We start from the raw sequence: 19385 nt of genomic DNA, 5'->3' as shown, positions 1-19385 counted from the left end.
TAGAAAAGGGAAATATGACAAGTTTAGTTAGCCCATAGAAGTAGAAGAGTTAATCTTGAGTTCAGGTCTTTGAATTTGAGAAAAAAGTACTAGAATATTCTAAAATAGACTGTCCAAAAAAAGGTACTTACGAGTGAAATATTTTTAATCTATGATCAGAAGAGCTCTCAGCACTGTCCCTTTAAAAGGAGGTGGTCTCTTCTCAGCACATAGTACTTCCTGTGCTCTAGAAATGAAACTAAAAAGGGTTAGTTATAGTGATGTGGCTTGTAGTATATACAGTGTAGTTTAATTATGATAAATGATTTGCTGTTTACCTGATAACTCAATGATTTTGTATTTAGATGCTATTTCTGTAGAACATCTGTTTACAGGATTTGATATAAAACAACAAAACTGACTTGGTATGAATTTAGGCAGGAAGTTCCTCTGAAGAGTTTCACAATGAACTGATTGCTTTGCTGATTTGGTGCAAAGATCCCAGAGGGTGAAGCAGGAATATACACAAAACAAGAAGGAGATTGCAGGGAAAAAGAAGCGATGCATAATTTGTGTGCTACAAATAAAAGAACACAGCAGTGTTGTGGGGAGCATAAAGAGAGACTGGAGTTATTTTGTAAGGACGATGAGACCTTTATCTGTGTCCTGTGTGTTCCCAGACATTCCAGCCACAATTTTGTGTTCCTGCACGAGGCAATCAGTGTGTATAAGGTAAGGGACACTGCATGATAACTAGCTTTAGCTAACAGGGTTTTTATAGGGAATGTAGTAACATTTATTTTCCTGAATTTTCAGCCTGGGATGTGTGTGTTACTTGGTTATTACTTATTAACATTAGCATTTTGTTAGTGCTCAATAACAAATCAGTTAGTTTTCTTGTATATTCTGGGACATAAGGAATGAGAACCTTTATTACTGAGAGTTATGTTGCCATACTGTTTTCAAATATAGTAATAGCTGAGCTGGCCTAAGTATATGTGTGTACATGCATGCATGTGCAAAGGTGTAGCCAGATATTGACATTTTGTATGCAAACCTAATTTTGTTGCCCCCACCACCCATCTATCATTTTAAAGATGCACTCAACCCTCAAAATGCTCCCCCCAGCTGTAAAGAAGAGGACACCTTATTTTCAGATGTTACTATTTATACTCATAAAAACTATTTTTAGAGGTGACTTCCTTTCACGCAAGCATTCTTTATGTACCTTCATATCATAAATATTTGTTTACACAGTTCATAACATTCCGTGCTTCTTAAGTGTTGACGTTTCCAAGAGATTCTCAGAAAAAATGTACTCACTTGAGTTCATTGAGTATACTTGGGTATACCCTTGTGCATGTGAATGCACAGTGTGGATAGAGAAATACACACACAGGCAGAAAAAGAGAGAAGAGAGATTGCCTTTACCATTCTGATGTTATCTGGCTAGTAGTTTATATAGTGGGCAAACATTAGAGGCCATATTAGAAAAAGAGGCTTCACTGGTTTCAGATAACCTAATACAAGTGGGGGTTCATATCTGACAAAATCTAATGCAGTTCCCTGGCCAGGGTTTGCTTAGACTTTAACATGGCATGTGACATGGCTTCCTTAGACTTTGACAAGCCATGCGACGTGGCTGCCTTAGACTTTGACAAGCCATGCGACGTGGCTGCCTTAGACTTTGACAAGCCATGCGACGTGGCTGCCTTAGACTTTGACAAGCCATGCGACGTGGCTGCCTTAGACTTTGACAAGCCATGCGACGTGGCTGCCTTAGACTTTGACAAGCCATGCGACGTGGCTGCCTTAGACTTTGACAAGCCATGCGACGTGGCTGCCTTAGACTTTAACAATGTGTATAACAAGATACAGAACAAATACTGAACCAGTTAGAATGACTTGGACTGTGTCCCTTGGTGGTAGCAAGGATAGCACATTAACTAGGTAAGGTCATAGGAAATGGATCCCAGTCTGTAGGGAGGCTGGGGACAAGTTTACCACATGGCTAGGTATGGACCAGTCTTCTTCATTGTTCTTGTAGGCGATGTTCTAGAAGGACTGAAGGAAGAACCTTTATGCTGATCTCCAACTTATTTACATACAGATTAAGGTCTTGAAAGGATGAGGAGCAGCTCTTATTAAGACTTGGTGCAGAAATGAGTGACCCATTAATAGTATCAACTTCACACTAAGTCATTTGGAATATTAGCGAATAGACTGAGCAAGTGTAGTGTGTGTGTGTGTGTGTGTGTGTGTGTGTGTGTGTGTGTGTGTGTGTGTGTGTGTGTGTGTGTGTGTGTTGCATTTGTGGGTTGGTTTAGATAGCAGTGGTTTAGGAAATTTAATCACTACCAGTGTGGTTTCTCAGTGTGCACAGCACTCACTCCATTTTATTAAGTGTTTTCAATCCTGCATTTGGCATATGTTAGTTCAAGGGGTGTGGGGGCCTACCCTTCATATAGGGTATAGGGTAGATAGCCCTCATGCAAAAAAAATAACAATGATGATGGGTGGTTTTATGTGTTTATTTTGAGTGTATGCTTTATTTACATGCATAAAACATGTAAGGTAATGGGCATGGTTGGGATTAGGAGTGTGGACAGTTGAGCAGGTGAGGTGATACCCCCAAACATCACCAAACTGTGTACTAATACAAGCACTGTTCCTAACTCACTATGTGTAGTTCCTTACAAAAAATTGTTTCTCTACTAATATCACTAAACAAGACCCTTCACATACAGCAGAGCACACTGTCTGTCCCCTTCTAGCCCTAACCTGCAAACACACATGCACACCGCTTCTGCCAAGACTTTTTTTATATATCTGAAAGTTTCTACATTAACAGAAAATCTGATTTACTATAATCGAAAGGATGTCCCCTAAAGAAAGCATTCAGTTTTCCTCCTTTCATTAGCTTGTACACTTGATGGAGCACTTTTAATGAATTGTGATAGCAGTAAACTCTGTTGACAGAGAGAATATTCAACAGAGTGAACTGCACCTGTAGTTTAGTAATGTGAAGGGCTGGAATATGTTTGGGTCTGTGAGCTGAGGTTCAGTTATTTGTGGGTGACTGTATTGTGCAGTTGCTTTTTTCAGTGATGTGAAGGTTGCTCCTGTTTGCAGTCAGACGTTCATGATATAATTGTATATCGTCATCATTAACCCCCTTATTCTGATTCTGTAGGTAGGGTCATGGGGTCATGGTGTTGTGTCAGCTGTCGCTGTCTCAGTTCAGTGACTGTCCTGACGTCTCTGACGGTCATACCTGACGGTCCCAGATCTTGTCTCATGCAGTCCGTCTGTCTCTTTACTGGATGCTCTTGTTGATTCTTGCCTTCTTCCTGCTTCTCCCAAATCATCTTCACCAACTCCTCTTCTGCTTCTGTGCACGTGTGTGAACCACCGTAATCTGTTCACTTTGGCATTCTCTGTAATCGTAGATACTTCGACTTCTGCTCTGATATTGTTGTTTCTTCATTCTTTCGCACAGGTTGCATCTTATCACCCATCTCAGGCACCTCCATTTTCATCACCTCTGTGTCCTCAGCTGCTCTGCCTTCACTGCCCAGGTGTCTGCAGTATGCGGAAGTAGTGGTTTCATTACTGTTATGTGCACCCTTCGTATCTGATCTAGAGATGTATGTCTCTATCAACATTGTTATTTATCTGTCTAGTGTGTGTTTGTGTAAACTGTGTACATACATACAGAATAAGTAACCAACCATAGTCATCACTTCTTAAAGGAAAACTCCACCTTCTCCTACAGTTTTAACTCACCTCTTAGGTACTTTATAAAACTTTAATTTCCTCACTTTGGTAACAAAGAAAGGGAAATACCACCCACTTTTTTAAGCTCCTCTCTTAAGTCTTTTTTCCCCCTAATCGCCGATCCTACAACTGGAAACTCCAATCCATGCAGTGTGAAACTTTTATTCTCTCATTTTTCTGGAATCTCATTCTGAGCGCTAGCGGTGGAGTGAGCCATATTTCTACAAACTCTTCTCTTCCACTCGTGCAGCAAGCATTGACACTTTGGTAAAGTCAACAATCGATTTTGCTGCGCTGAAGCTTAAAACACACCCTCCTTATTTTCTTTCACCCAGGAATGCCCACATTTTAAATATGCATTAACTCCTTTCACCATTCTTAACTTGCATTGCCCTGTTCCAGCCGTAGGAACTGATTTAACAGTTTTCTGTTGCCTGATGTATGTATTTTCTTGAAGGAGTTTGCAGTCATTCTGCTTAGTGTCATGCATCTTCTGTGCATTATGGCTTCAGATGCACATTGTATCAAGTCCTTCAGCTTACTTCAAGTAACTGGTTTTGCTCTGGGTATCATTTTACTAATGCTATCGGTGATCAGATTGTTTTTCTGTAAATTGGGGGAGGTCAACCAGCAAAGAAAAGAACACTGGTATTTTCAGTTTGCAAAGTAAATAGGAATGGAATGGAGGTGCAACAGTTGGACATTGAAAATGGTAAATCTGTGTTCTCTGCATCTGTATTAATTAGTTGTTTCCAGGAAAAAGTTGCAAATGCAGATCTGTCCCCTTACTTTTTGAACTTCTGTTGATTCCCTTAGGAGGTTACCAAACTGTATCGTTTTGCTGGTCAGAGCTGTTTTTACCATCCTTGCTATATTTTGTTTTAGCTGACCATTTAGTCTTCTGTTTAAGGGAGCCTAAGATAGTTTCTTCTGCTGGAAATTATTGCTGGATGGTTTTATTGTTGCTAGTGCTTATAACTTTTTGTTTGCAAATCAGAAGTAACCAGCAGCCTAATGTGAATCGTTTATTTTCTTCTGGTCAGTTTTCTTCATCTTCAGTAAAGTGACGTTTTTAATTTTCTTCAGTTTCTGCACAACGTGAAGTATGCATAGCGCTGTGTTGTACAGAATTAGAGAGAATGCAAGGGAGAGTGAGTGAGTAAATGAATGAGAGAAGGAGAGAGAGCGGGAGAAAAGGGATACACAAGAGTGAGAGAATGAATGAGAGAGGGAGAGGATACAAGAGAGAGAGGAGGATACCAGATAGAAAGTGAGAAGGAATGAGAGAGGGAAGGAGAGTGAGAGAACACTGATGTTCCACTCACCAGGCTAAACAAGGAGAAAGTTACTGCCAGGTGCCAGGATCCGCCACATAATGCATGCACTCAGGTCACTCCACAACAAGTACAGATACGACTGCCATTGTTCATGTTGGTGTGAATGACCTGAAACGTACCTCCCTGGACTACATGAAAAGAGACATGGAGGAGCTCTCCAATCTTGTAGCCCAGGCAGGTATGACCCTAGCCCTGAGTAGCATCCTGCCATCACCCAGAATGATGCCACAGTACAAGGACAAAATGATTGACTTAAACAATTGGCTAAGCTTCTTTTGTCATTCTAAGGGGATCCAGTATCTGTCTGCCTGGGATGACATGATTGACAAACCACGATGCTTTGCCAGAGATGGCTTGCACCTGTCGCCCATGGGATTCCCGATACTGGCTAAGGCTCTTGCCTAAAAAAAGGTACTATAGGGGTGGCAGATTCAAATGACAAATTCACGAACGTAACAGGTACAAGCAAGCAAAATCTGAGGGTAATGCTACTTAATGCTAGAAGTCTAAACCTCAAAATGACTCACTCGAGGGACTCCTTAAAATGGAGAACATCGACATCTGGGCAGTGACAGAGACCTGGTTCAAGGCGAGAGCACCCCTGCATTACCGGACTATAATTCATACCACACCTTTCAGCCACCTAATTTGGACTGAAGCACTAAAGGCAGAGGCGATTCCATATTTATTACGGATATCCACACCTCCAGGCTAGTTGCTCAGCATAATGCATCCGAGGTTATCCAAGTGCAACTAACTCTGGGCAAGACCGCAATCCAAATTGTAGCTGGCTACAGATCCCCCACCATGCCCCAGGATTCCCACTCCTCATTTCTTGATACACTGGAAAATATTAGGGTACAACCTAACACCCTAATAATAGACGATTTCAACTACCCCAACATTAACTGGGTAAACTACTCATGTACCAACTCTTGTGCTCAACGTTTTCTGGAATTCATAAATTCTAATGCCTTGGATCAAGTTATCCACACCCCCACCAGGGGCAGCAATGTCCTAGACCTAGTCATTACCAACATGGGCAACCGGTGTTCCACACCAGAGGTCAATTCCTTGTTGGTCAGATCCGACAACAAGCAAATCACCCTAGACATCCACATCCCACCCCCATTAGGGAAACCACCATAAAAAATTTCTCCAAAGCCAACGTCACGCTTCTTAAGACAGAAGTGGCAAACTTCACGACACCCATGCCTGATGGACAATAGAGGTACGACTGCTGAATCCTGTACAACTGCATTTTATAAGCACTTACACGAGTGCATGGATCGTGCAATCCCTAACGGAACCAAGATGCTATCCTCCAAAAAAAGGAAGCCAATCTGTTGGTCCCCTGCCATAAACAAACTCTACAACAGAAGAAAGAAACTGTTGCAAAAACGAGTACAATCCCATGATTGGAGGAACTCCATGGTCAGCCTCAGTAAGAAGCTGAAATCCCTCATAAAATCTTCCAAAGCTAGTTACGAAAACAAAATCGCCACTGATTCTAAAGCCAACCACAAAGCATTCTATAGCTATGTCAAGAATCTCAATGTCAACACTCAGATCTGCTCTGAGTTACAGCACAATGGCACTAAATATACAGAACTAACTGATATTGCCAACATCCTGGCAGATGGGTTCAGTGCTAACTTTACCCCTCTCTCATCCCCTAAAGGGCCCATCTCTATACCGGAAGAATGCAAAGTTCCTGTAATCACGGCTGCACAGGTAAAAAAACACTCTCTAAAGCCAAGAACACAGCATCCATGGGACCTGACATCCCAAGCTGCATTCTACATGAACTACAGAACGAACTGGCACCCCACCTAAGTACCATGTTCAGTCATAGCCTCACCTCAGGCTTTGTGCCCACTGAATGATGCACAGCAACGGTTATCTCACTCCACAAAGGGGGAGCCACTATGGACCCCGGGAACTGCCAGCCCATTAGCCTGAAGAGCCTGGTCTTCCAGGGTATGGAACGTGTCATCATGGACCTTACAAACAAGTCTGCAAGGGTATGGAACATATCATCATGGAACTTATGAACAATGACATTGGTAATCTCCAAATTCTGGACCCTACCCAGTTCGGGTTTGTAAAAGGCAGATCATGTCTCTTAAACCTGATAGACTTCTTTGAAGCGGTCACCAAAGCCATAGATGAGGGTAGGGTGGTTCACACAGCCTACCTAGATCTTTCCAAGGCTTTCAACACCATCCCAACACTCTTGAATTATAGATAAACTCACTAAACTAGGTATAAATCCCTATGTCACAAGATGGGTTGCCAACTGGCTCACTGCCAGAACCCGCACTGTGAAAGTAGCAGACTCTAAATCCAACTTCAGACCAGTGTCAAGTGGAGTACCACAGGGTTTAGTCTTAGGTCCTCTCCTGTTTGGTATCTACTTCGCTGAAGTACAGGCTAACACAGAAGGTCTTTGGTTAACAAAGTTCGCAGATGACTGCAAACTAGGAGCCATAATCAAAATCCTAACAATGTGGACATCCTACAAAAGGGCCTCACTGAGACAGATGCCTGGTGTCAAAGCCATGGCCTCAAGCTCAATGCATAAAAGTGCATTGTCATCCCTTTTGGCAAAAACTCTGTACCCATGAACTACCACATAGGCAGTAGTCTACTTAACAACGAAAGTGTGATAAGAGACCTTGGGACACAGGTGGACAGTAGTCTTCTCCTTTGATAATCACATTGCCCCAGTAGTCAAGAAGTCCTTCTGCGTCGCACACCTCATCACAAAAGGTTTCTCATCCAGGAAAAAAGAGGTAATTGTTCCCCTCTACTCATCACTCATTAGACTCATTATAGAGTACAACGCCCCTTTTGGTGTGTACCTCACAAGACATCTACAACAACTAGAAAGGCCACAGAAATATCTCACAAAGAGGATTACCCACCTGAAACAGAAGCCCTACGCAGACCGTCTCAAAAAAACTCCAGCTTTACTCTGTCGCATATCGCCTACTCAGAGGCGATCTCTGCCTAACATACAAAACTATGCCAAACCCAGAGCTGTTGGACATGCTCCACTTAAAAAAAAGCACAATTCCCTCTGAGCTACACGCTCTAGGGACCTAAGCCTTGTCACCACAATAAACAGAACATGCTGGAGGGATAGATTCCTGTCCCAGAGACATCCCATACTCTGGAACAAACTATGTATCTATATCAAACAAAGCTCCTCATTAGCACTGTTCAAGAAAAATTTTGATGGTTGGATGGGAGATAGGAAATTCACCCTGGGGATCACTTCTGTGGCTCTGCTTGACAGGGGCACAGGAAAATATTTTTTGTTGGGTGGCAAAAGCCAGGGTACTGTTTGACTAGGCTTATATAGGCCCTAGGGCCAACAGCCTAGTACCTACCTATGAATGAGAGAGGGAGAGTATGGATGTGAGAGAGAATATGAGAGACCTAGAGGAAGAGAATGAATGAGAGGAGGGAGAGAGAGGATAAAAAAGAGAGGGTGTGAGAATGAATGAAAGAGGGAGAGCATACAAGAGAGAAAATGAATGACAGAGGTAAAGGGAGAATGAGGGAGACAGAGGATTCGAGAGAGGGGGAGAATAAGGGAGAGAGTGAGAGAGGATTCGAGAGAGGAGGAGAATAAGGGAGAGAGTGAGAGAGGATTCAAGAGGGGGGAGAATAAGGGAGAGAGTGAGAGAGGATTCAAGAGGGGGGAGAATAAGGGAGAGAGTGAGAGAGGATTCAAGAGAGGGGGAGAATAAGGGAGAGAGAGAGAGGATTCAAGAGAGGGGAGAATAAGGAGAGAGAGAGAGAGAGAGAGAGGATTAGTGAGAGAGGATTCGAGAGAGGGAGAATGAGTGAGAGAGGATTCGAGAGAAGGGGAGAATAAGAGAGAGAGTGGGAGAGGTTTCCAGAGAGGGGGGAATAAGGGAGAGAGTGGGAGAGGATTCAAGAGAGGGGGAGAATAAGAGAGTGAGAGAGGATTCAAGAGAGGGGGAGAATAAGGGAGAGGGGGAGAATAAGGGAGAGAGTGGGAGAGGATTCGAGAGAGGGGAGAATAAGGGAGAGTGAGAGAGGATTCGAGAGGGGAGAATAAGGGAGAGAGTGAGAGAGGATCGAGAGAGGGGCAGAATAAGGGAGAGAGTCAGAGAGGATTCGAGAGGGGGAGAATAACGGAGAGAGTGAGAGAGGATTCGAGAGGGGGGGAAGAATAAGGGAGAGAGTGAGAGAGGATTCGAGAGAGGGGGAGAATAAGGGAGAGAGTGAGAGAGGATTCGAGAGAGGGGGAGAATAAGGGAGAGAGTGAGAGAGGATTCGAGAGGGGGAGAATAAGGGACAGAGTGAGAGAGGATTTGAGAGAGGGGGAGAATAAGGGAGAGAGTGAGAGAGGATTCGAGAGAGGGGGAGAATAAGGGAGAGAGTGAGAGAGGATATGAACGAGAATGAGAATTAATGAAAGAGAATGCTATGATTATGATATGCTGCTGGATAATCACCTTATTTCTAGATACATTTTTCTTTGTGTATGTTTTGTGGGTGAGGGGTTATGCTATTACAGAAAAAGTTAATGCTTTTATCTTTTTGAGTCAAAGTACATAATTATATCTGAAGGTGTTGATAAGTAATGTACATACATCCTAACAGTTGTATTAAAATTATATTTATTTTTAAAAAAAACTGAATATTATTTCTGTCTCTCTTGCCTATTTGTATTAATGATTTTCACCAGTGAGTGTTTTGGTAAATTTGCTTGTATACTTGTGTCTCACTGGTATGCATATTTACTTCAAAGTGCCTACATCTACATGACATGCATATCCCCTGCATTCCACTGCTTTATAGCAACTGAGAGGTGAAAAAGAAAACACTAACCCTTGTGTGTAAAATAACCCAAGGGTTATCTGTTGGATTCTTCCTGATACCAGACAGTTGCACAGAATTCAGGTGAGCCATGTGTCAATTCCCAGATGAGGATCACTATTTTCCTGTCATGTTTGAGTTGTTAAAAAAAAATATGCCACAGAGAGGCTTTGCACTGCTTTGAGGTGTGTGTGTACATGCATGTGTCTGTGGTACTTTTTTTTTTTTTTTTTTTTTTTTTTTTTTTTTGGGGGGGAGTAGTTGTTTATTTATTACAAAAGGAATGTCTGAATTTGTCTGTATAGCATTATGCAGTGTATTTGCTTGTTGGGAAATTTACATTGAATTTTTGTCCAAGTATGTTCATTGTGTACTTGTAAGTGGTTGACCACATTTTTTTTTTAATTTATAAAATGTCAGCTTTTAGGATTGTGCAGTGTTTGTAGTTGTGGAAAATTTGACAATTTAAGCAGTTTTTGATTTCCTTTTGTGGTTATAAGTTTTGATACCGAAATTAAATTGTCAGATACTGTTATTTGTGTTATATGTCATGCTAACTTTGACATTCCACAATTTTTTTTTTTTTTTTTGTCTGTCTTACCAGTACTTGTATTCATAAGTGCAGATTTTAGTACTATCACAGAGCTCATTGTATCCTGAAGAGACTTATTGGGGTAATTTTAGGGTAGTATCACAGTCATCTTTTTGTATAAACCACTCGGAGCTTGGCAGCCACACTGTTGAAATTTCAGTGTATATGTTTCCATCTACCTCCAGTCAAGCTAGATAGGTATTCCACATTGTTGAGCTACCCTTTTTATTGTTATTTGAAAGGGTCACTGTTATATTTCTGCATTAGCTACTGAGTTTCTGCACTTTTGCATACTTTAATATCATTTAGAAAGACAGTCACTCCTGGGAATTGCCACATAGAGACCATACATCCCTAAGAATAGACCCAGTGGTCAGGAACGTGTTAACATGTGTGGATAGTTACTTGGCCTTTGACCATTTCTCCTGTTGTAACCAATTCATTCAATATTGAGTGACTTGTATGCAAGGGTATAACATCTAGTCAAAGACAAAATTGTTCCACTGTACTCATCCCTTGATAAGCCGATCCGTGAGTACAATGCTCCCTTTTGATATATACCTAACCAAGCATTTACAGCAAGTGGGTCAACCCCAGAAATTCCTCACAAAAAGAATACTGGGCATGAACCACACAAAATATGCCTCATCAGACTACTGAGACGTGATCTATGCTTGGCTTACAAGTGCTGCATATCCTTGACCCTATTCCTGCACAACCAAGACCAACAATGGATGGGGCATTGGAAATTTTATCCTAGACTACCACCCATGTCTCCATTCAATGGAGGCAGTTTTTTTAATGCTTGGCCCCCTAAAACCAAACAATATGCTCCTGAGTAATTTGTATTATCCTTTATATATGAGAAACCTGAATAGTCTTAAAAGCCTCCAGGGGCTGTTAGTCTAGTAATGTTGATGAACCAATGAGCTTCATTAACTTTCTGTAGGCAGTCTGTTTGTAGGTAGAGATTCACTGCATTTTATGTTGTCTGTATAAACGCTGGGAAAGCAGACATCAACAGTTTCAGCCATTTAAGAAGGTACTGAACCTTGGCTGTAGATGATTGTCACTGTTTGTGACACCCTGACACCATGTGCACAAATGGGGAAAAAGCAGTTGCTGATGGATGAATGAAGTAAATGTACTACTGCAAAGATGAATTTGTGGTTTCCCCCCCATTCATTCTGATAATGTTTGAACAGAATAACAGCAGTATTTTGTTTTATGGGATGAGAAAGACCATTCCAAAGAAGTGGAATTCCCTGTGATATATATCTATCACTCCAACACGTTCTATTTATGTTGCAGAACAGAGTTAAGATCTCTTGAATTGGTGTTAATGCCAGTATTTGACTTGAGGATGTAGGTTTCAGTGGATAAGATCTTTTGAGGCTCTGTATGCGAGGACAAGGCCATCCCTTAGTAACTATGACACTGAGAATAAAGAGCAGGTTTTGAGACGATCAGTGCAAGTCTTATGATTTAGACTCTTGCCTTTCTTTGTGAGAAATTACTGTGGGCATTCAAGTTGTGTCTCAAGTGTTTGGACAAGTACACACCAAACTGGGCATTTTTCTGTATGATTAGTCTAATAAGTGCTAAATACAGCAGAATGTTTACATCTCTGGACTTGGAAGCCATAACCCTAGTAATAAGATGTGCAGTAGTGTATACATAGTGATTGAGGTACAGTTCCTCATCTGCATAGGTTCCCAGGTCCCTAACTACTGTATTGAGTTTCAGGGGTCCGTTGTCATTGTAATAGCTGCAGGGGACTTCATGCTTGCAATGGATACTGTTAAATGTTTCGGCAATTTGTTTTAGTCTATGGTTTTGACACCAGCTATTGTATGTGAAAGGACCTCTTGGAGGATCTTGGTGTCTTCTGGAGATTTTCTAATGGCATATAGTTTACAGTCATCAGTAAACTTGGTGAGTCATAAACCCTAAATGTTGCCTTTGACCTCCAGGAAGTAAATGCCAAAGAGGAGTGGACCAAGGACTAATCCCTGTGGTGCACCTTTGGTTCCAGGTCTTTTGGAGGAGTTGGATAATGTTGTGAGTTCTAGTTGTGAGATAGTTTGGGTAACTATTTGAAAGGTACATGGAGACTGAATGACTGAAAGAACGGACTTGCATGTACCAAGTTTGAGATGGCCATTTCCCTTTTCTCCCAGATATGACCATGCCAGACTCTGTGTATATAACTTTGGAGGATGCAGATGGCTTCCACTTGCTGTCCTGCAAAAGATCATTTTAAAGGAGAAGAATGATACTCAAGAGTCACTCTTCTCTTGGATTTTCTGTGTGTGTGTGTGTGTGTGTGTGTGTGTGTGTGTGTGTGTGTGTGTGTGTGTGTGTGTGTGTGTGTGTGTGTGTGTGCGTATGTATGTGTGTGTGTGCGCGTGTGTGTGTGTGTGTGTATGTATGTGTGTGTGTGCGCGTGTGTGTGTGCGTATGTATGTGTGTGTGTGTGTGTATGTATGTGTGTGTGTGTGTGTGTGTGTGTGTGTGTGCGTGTGTGTGTGTGTGTGTGTGTGTGTGTGTGTGTGTGTGTGTGTGTGTGTGTGTGTGTGTATGTGCGTGTGTGTGTGTGTATTTGTGTGTGTGTGTATGTGTGTGTGTGTGTGTGTGTGTGTGTATGTATGTGTGTGTGGGTGTGCAGTGTGTATGTGTGTGTGTGTGTGTGTGTATGCGTGTGTAACAGCGTGTGTGCAGCGTGTGTGTGTGTGTGTGTGCACGATGCAGCGTGTGTGTGCAGCGTGTGTGCGCTGTGTGTGTGTGTGTGTGTGTGTGTGTGGCGTGCTGTCGTGTGTGTCTTGCAGCGTGTGTGTGTGCGCGTGTGTATGTACGTGTGTGTGCGTGTGCGTGTGTGTGTGTGCGTGCGTGTGTGTGTGCGCATGTGTATGTGTGCGTGTGATTGCATGTGTGCATGCGTGTGTGTGTATGTGTGTGTGAGAGAGACATGTCGACACTCAGCATTTTGAGTGGCAGCATTTCAATAGGGAGTTGTCAATTTACTATCCATAGAGTGACATAGAGATTGACAATTAGCTGGGAGGGTTTATTAACAATACTAGAGTATGCATGGTATTGAATGCCTTAGTGAGATTTTGATATCTGCTATGTACTGAATTTCCCTAAACCATTGCTTCAGGAACTTTTGAAGTTAACCTGGTTGAGCAGGCAGTTTCTGCTCTTGACAGATCTGAACTGGCTTGTATCAAGGGTTAGTAAGTTGACTATGTCCTTTTTAATTTATTTTAATTTATTTTACATTTGTTTACCGGGATAGTCCGACTGGATACATGTCCATTTTCAGCAGAGTCCTGGGGAGAAAAGCTCCAATTAGACAAATTACAAAGATAACATTTAAAAAATATAAAACAAAGTGAGTATGTACAATGGTTTGTGGTGTTCCCTAATAGGGGTACAATGGTTTGTGGTGTTCCCTAATAGGGATACACAAATCACATGGTCAGACACAATTAAAGGCAGGGGACATTAGATAGCATACAGAGCTTGGTGAAATAGTTGCCTGTTTGATATTTAGAGATTCTCCTTTCAGTATTTAACTTAATCAGGATTGGTACATGGGCAGAGAGCCAGTTAATTTTGAGATACTGTTTGAGGTTATTTTTGAATAGACCTATGGAGGATTGTAGGGTTATATGGTTTGTCAATGAGTTCAGATTTTGCCAACAAAGTTAGCAAACAGGGATTCACCAGCAGCATTGTTAACTTTGTAGGTTTAGATGAGTAGTTTGTTGGCTGATTGTAGGGATTTCAAGTTGCTATAGGGCTTAATGATATTTATGAGTGAGGGGGGGGTGGTACAAAATTGTGTGTGCTATTTGGAGTTGATTGAATTGAATTAGACTGGGCAGTTCTAGCCACTCTAGTTGTTTCAGGTTCTGGCAGTGGTGGGTTCTGTAAGTGGAGCCAGTGACGAATCTGGCAATATGGTTGTAGCTATGGGAGAGTTTACCTAATTCCGATTTGTTGAGGTTTGAGAGTACCAGTGAGGCATATAGTAGAGTAGTGAGTAGGTATGACTGGACGATTGCAGTCCTAGCCAGTACCGTTAAAAATGTTTTGTTCCTATACACTGACCCAAGCTTCTTATTGATGGTCTGTATGGTTTTGTTGACCTGTAGGTCAAATTTAAGATTGTCTATGATAACCCCTAGAAGTTTAGTGTGTTGATCTGGGGAGATAGTGGTGCCATTGTTTGACGTGACAGAGAAAGAAAGTGTGGCAGAATTGCTGGTGGGGGTGAAGAGTAGAAGTTTAGTTTTATTGGGGTTCAGCAGTAGACATTGGTTGGCGAGCTAGTTCAAAATAGTGTTGAATGTATTTTGGATTAGGGCTTGCAGTTCAGATGAGGAGATAGCTGAGCAGATCAGAGTGGAATCATTTGCATATTGAACACAGGTAGCTTTAGGGATAGCAGTATGAAGGTTGTTGATAAAAGAGTAGTGGACCTAGTATGGAGCCTTGAGGGACACTGTGTGAAAGGTAGCTGGCTGGAGAGTTGGCCCTTCCATAATACTGCCTGTTGTCTACCAGTCTGGTAGGACTGAAACCACTGGATTGTGTGCTTATTAAGGAAAATAGATTTGAGAGAGATAAAGAGAAGTTCATGGCTGACCATGTCGAAGGCTTTTGATAGGTCAAGAAAGAGGGCAGAGGATAGCCTATTGTTATTCCTATTTTGGTTTATGGTGTTAGTAAAGGAAAGGAGGGTTGAGGTCGTGCTATGGTTTGGCCTGAAGCCATGCTTGGGAGTTAGATAGTAAGTTATTCTGTGTAAGGTATTGCATTAGTTGCCTGTGTACACATTCTCTATTATTTTGGCTAGGGGGGAAAGAATGGCAATGGGTCTATAGTTGGATATGTCTGTAGAACTTCCACCTTTGTGGAGTGGTATGATGTGGGATATTTTCCAGAGGGAGGGGATGGCACTTTTGGATAAGGTTCTGTTGACTGGGATAGATATGGGATATGCAATGGCATCTGGTGCTATTTGTAGGTATTCTGCAGGGAGGAGGTCAGCAGCGAGGGTGGTAGGTTTTCATTTTTAATAAGTGTTTTGATAAAACCAGTGGATATCGGTTGGAAGCTAAATTGGGGGTGATTGGTGGGTTGGTAAGGGGAGTGGAATAATAATGTACTGTATGTAACTTGTCTGCAAATTAAACTTAACTTTATGTTGGCCTGTACTGGTATAATTACTACATTATTACTACATTATTTTCATTAATTTCAAAATGATTCTTTCCATAACCCAACAAAAGAGGCCCATCAAATTTATGAGTCTGTAATTACCTGGCTCACTTGATGTAATTTGTGCATGTGGATGACTGCGTCTCATTCCTTTTACACATAGCCTGTTAGGAGGCTGATGTTGAATAGCCTCTGTAGAGGATTTGAGAGGTCCTTTTCCAGTAGGCATCTTGATATGTTATCGGGTCCAAGAAAAGCAGTGTTCTTGGTCTTGGATCCTGCCTTGAGGATTTGTTATTGAGAGATTGGGGGCGGGGCATATATCTTTATGTATGTCCCAGGTATGTGATCTGGGAATGTTGTCAGGGAGCTAGGAGTGAAGTCTGAGCTTAATTATTCTGCTTGTAGATTGGCTTTGTCCTCTGCCTGAATAGGTGACTTAATTTCCTTTTAGCTGTGCAATGCTGGTCATTGGTTTTGAGGTTTTAATTGTACCAGTACAGGCCAATATAAAGTTAAGTTTAATTTGCAGACAAGTTACATACATTATCACACACACTGCCTGTAGTTAGGTCACATATGTATGTATGTGCATCTAATGTACGTTAAGCTTGACAGTAATTTTCCTGCTAGTAGATCATCTATGTTCTCTGGGTTCTGAGTAGGTGCTATTATTTCCTATAAGCTCTGTGAAGTGCTGGGCATTGCTTTAGAATTTTTCTTTATGGAACATATTGTTACATATGCATGTATGTATTATGTATATGTATCTATTTGTATGTATTTATTATGTCTATATCCATCTATATATGTGTGTGTGTTTGAACTAAGGTGAAAGCTCTGCATACCTTTTAACTGTCCTTGAATTTGCATAATGTGCCTGATTTTGCTCCATATTTTGCCATTTTCCTTATACATTTTTTAATTCCATGTAAATAAGTGAGGATCATAGTAAATTTCCAGGCATTTCTCTTTCTTAGTTCTTGCTGCTGATAAGATGGATGTTGATGTAATACCTTTTGATTTTCCTAAGTGAGTTCCGGCATTATCTAAAGTTGCTCCTTTACTTTGTCCCCCAGTAATTTTACCTTTGTCTAAAATTCTTGTGCTGAGGAGACGTTTGCTGAGAATGTAACCGTGCAACTGTGACATTTTAACAAATGCTTCTGCTGCTAACATGTACTTCATTAAAATGAACAGTCCACATTTTGAGTCTGAAAAACTCCATATGCCACATTGTTCAACACTGAAACTGTCTTTTCATTCATTGTTATTATTATGTTTTAAATAATATCCATGGTAACTAATAATACTGCTAATTCAGCCAAAGAACTTTTACAAGTATTAAGGGATATGTTTAACCATGCTGTCAGAGTAGTAGTTGAAGCTGTTAATAAGTGTTCATCATTTTACCTTTTTGATTCCACATAATGACATCGTGTTCTACATCTGGAGATGGAAGACTGACAGCAATGCAACTGCTATATCTGCTGCTTTTAATTTATTTCTTTATTTTTTGCTATCCTTTTATATATGTGCTAATGTTTCATGACCATCTCTCAACAGTACAGTAAATTTGAAACTTCAAAGTCCACTTCCTCACTGTATACAACTGAAAGGGTCCTGTTGCATAGCCAGTTTTGAAACTAATACCCATGGTAAATAATACGGAACCACAGTAACGCATTAAAGTGGACTATGCTGTGACCTTCCTTGTTGCTTGTTAGTGTTTGTACATTTTAATCAGTAGATATACAGTATGAGAGGTAATGTACTACATCTTGGAGTCAGGATGACCACGTTTGTCAGATCAGGTTAAGATCCTCTTTTAGACAGAGTTCTGGTGGGCCAAGCTCCACAGATCCATTGCAGGTGACATGTTACAGTAAGGTGAATATTCCAATAAGATTAGACATGTTCCAGTATACAGTAGTATAAGGATTGCAGCCCATGCACAAGACTTTATGCAGTGCAAACTTTTACAAGTGCTGACGCTGAAGAAGAGAAGGCTTACTTGTAAGTACATGAATAGGTTTTTGAGTGGACATGCAGGCCCAGAGGTTTCTTGACTGTGAATTCAAGTGCCCTGGAGCAGCTAGTCTGCACTCCCACTAGGGGAACAAATATCCTAGATCTGGTACTCTCAAATGTGGGAGAGTGATGCCCCTTAATGTGATGTCCTCACTGATAAGATCAGATCACAAAGCATTCTTCCTTGAAATAAAGGTAAAACTTTTCTTCTCACCTAAACCCCAAAACTTTAACTTCTCTAAAGTAAATTATCCCCTGTTAGGGACAGTATAGCTAGATGTTCTTGGTGTTTCACTGTTGCAGTCATCACACTTGGGTTATCTGCCTATAGGTAGCCCTCAGTCAGCCTGAATACCAGAGACTTAATATTTTTGCGTCAGTTGCTGTCGCTTCAGGACTGATGTCAGGTCGTCAGGGGTTTAAAAACAGGCAGCCCGACGCCATTACCTCAATCTTTCTTGCCGAGGAGCTTGAAGCAGAAGCAGTTTGCACAAGTGCCAGTTGGCCGCTACCTGAGTTTTCGTTTCCGAATTGAATCATCTTGAAGTCTTCTAAAGCTAAATATCCTGTTTGGGATCCTTTTTTCTTGCTTTAACCAATGTCAGGAAAAGTTAACAATTGTCTCGCCTGTGGAAAGCAAATACCACACAGTGATTTCCATTCTTACTGCGTTACCTTTTTAGGCCCAGACCATGACGTACCTCGCTGTCGGTTTTGTGCTTTGTTCAATGCCCGAACTATTCGTCAGGCTCTTATTGTTGCTAAATACTTTCGCTTTCGATCTCCATATTCTGAAAGGGCTTCGGTAAGCCATCCATCTACTGATCTTCTGAAAAAACGTAAGGATAAAGAGAGAGGGACCACACAGGTCCAAAAACTGCTGACGACACTTCCGTTAAGCTAGTCGCCAGTTTACCGGTACTTGGGCACTTTCACAGCCCTTGATGCCCATTTCCATGGATTTGCAGGCCACTACCGAGACCTGTTAGGAGTCCTGTATGCTGCAAGACTCTTCTTTGACTACAGAACCTGCGGATGTCTCTACTTTGGATGGGTCCAGAGCCGCTGTGCAGGCACCGGCTTCCGAGGAAGTTCTTCGCATTACCGATATTCGACACAAACCAACGTCTTCTTTTGCGTCTTCAGTTCTGTCTAAAACTACTGAGTTTCTAAGGCCAAGAGTACGAGCTATGCCTAAAAGACTGACAACCCAAACTCAAGCACATGCTTCCTTGTCACAATCTTAAATGCTTAAAATGGCAGAAGACTTGATCATGCTGATTAGGGGAAGCCAGCCTTCCCCTGCTAAGAGAAAAAGACCTGTCCCCAGCAGCTTTAACTGACCAAGAGTCCGATGACTCTGAGGTTTATGAATATGAAGACTTGCCTTTATCTGCTTATGAGGATTCAGATGCAGAGGAATCCATTCCCTCTGTTTCCCCTCCAGAGGATTTTTCTTTTGGTGAAACCCTACATACTTTTAAGAGAACATTACCACTGGGAATGCCAGGATTATCCGCAGTCCAAAAAGAGACTCTGGGAATTTTTAGATTTGCCACAGCATAGACCCATAGTCCCTGGGT

General features: G+C 41.6%; 2 protein-coding genes across 2 annotated transcripts in view; both read right to left on the bottom strand.

Annotated features, from left to right (window-relative positions):
• The window catches only part of LOC122813875 (zinc finger protein 501-like), an 838273-nt gene that overhangs the window by 489899 nt on the left and 328989 nt on the right, over nucleotides 1-19385 (bottom strand). The gene's annotated exons all lie outside the window — the stretch shown is intronic.
• The window catches only part of LOC122813874 (zinc finger protein 578-like), an 890730-nt gene that overhangs the window by 839010 nt on the left and 32335 nt on the right, over nucleotides 1-19385 (bottom strand). The window lies entirely within an intron of this gene.

Source organism: Protopterus annectens, chromosome 10.part0, assembly GCF_019279795.1.
Source record: "Protopterus annectens isolate FY-2018-M chromosome 10.part0, PAN1.0, whole genome shotgun sequence".
Classification (NCBI taxonomy): Eukaryota; Metazoa; Chordata; order Ceratodontiformes; family Protopteridae; genus Protopterus; species Protopterus annectens.
Note: the sequence above shows the minus strand (reverse complement) of the source record. Positions and strands in the feature narration are given on the sequence as shown.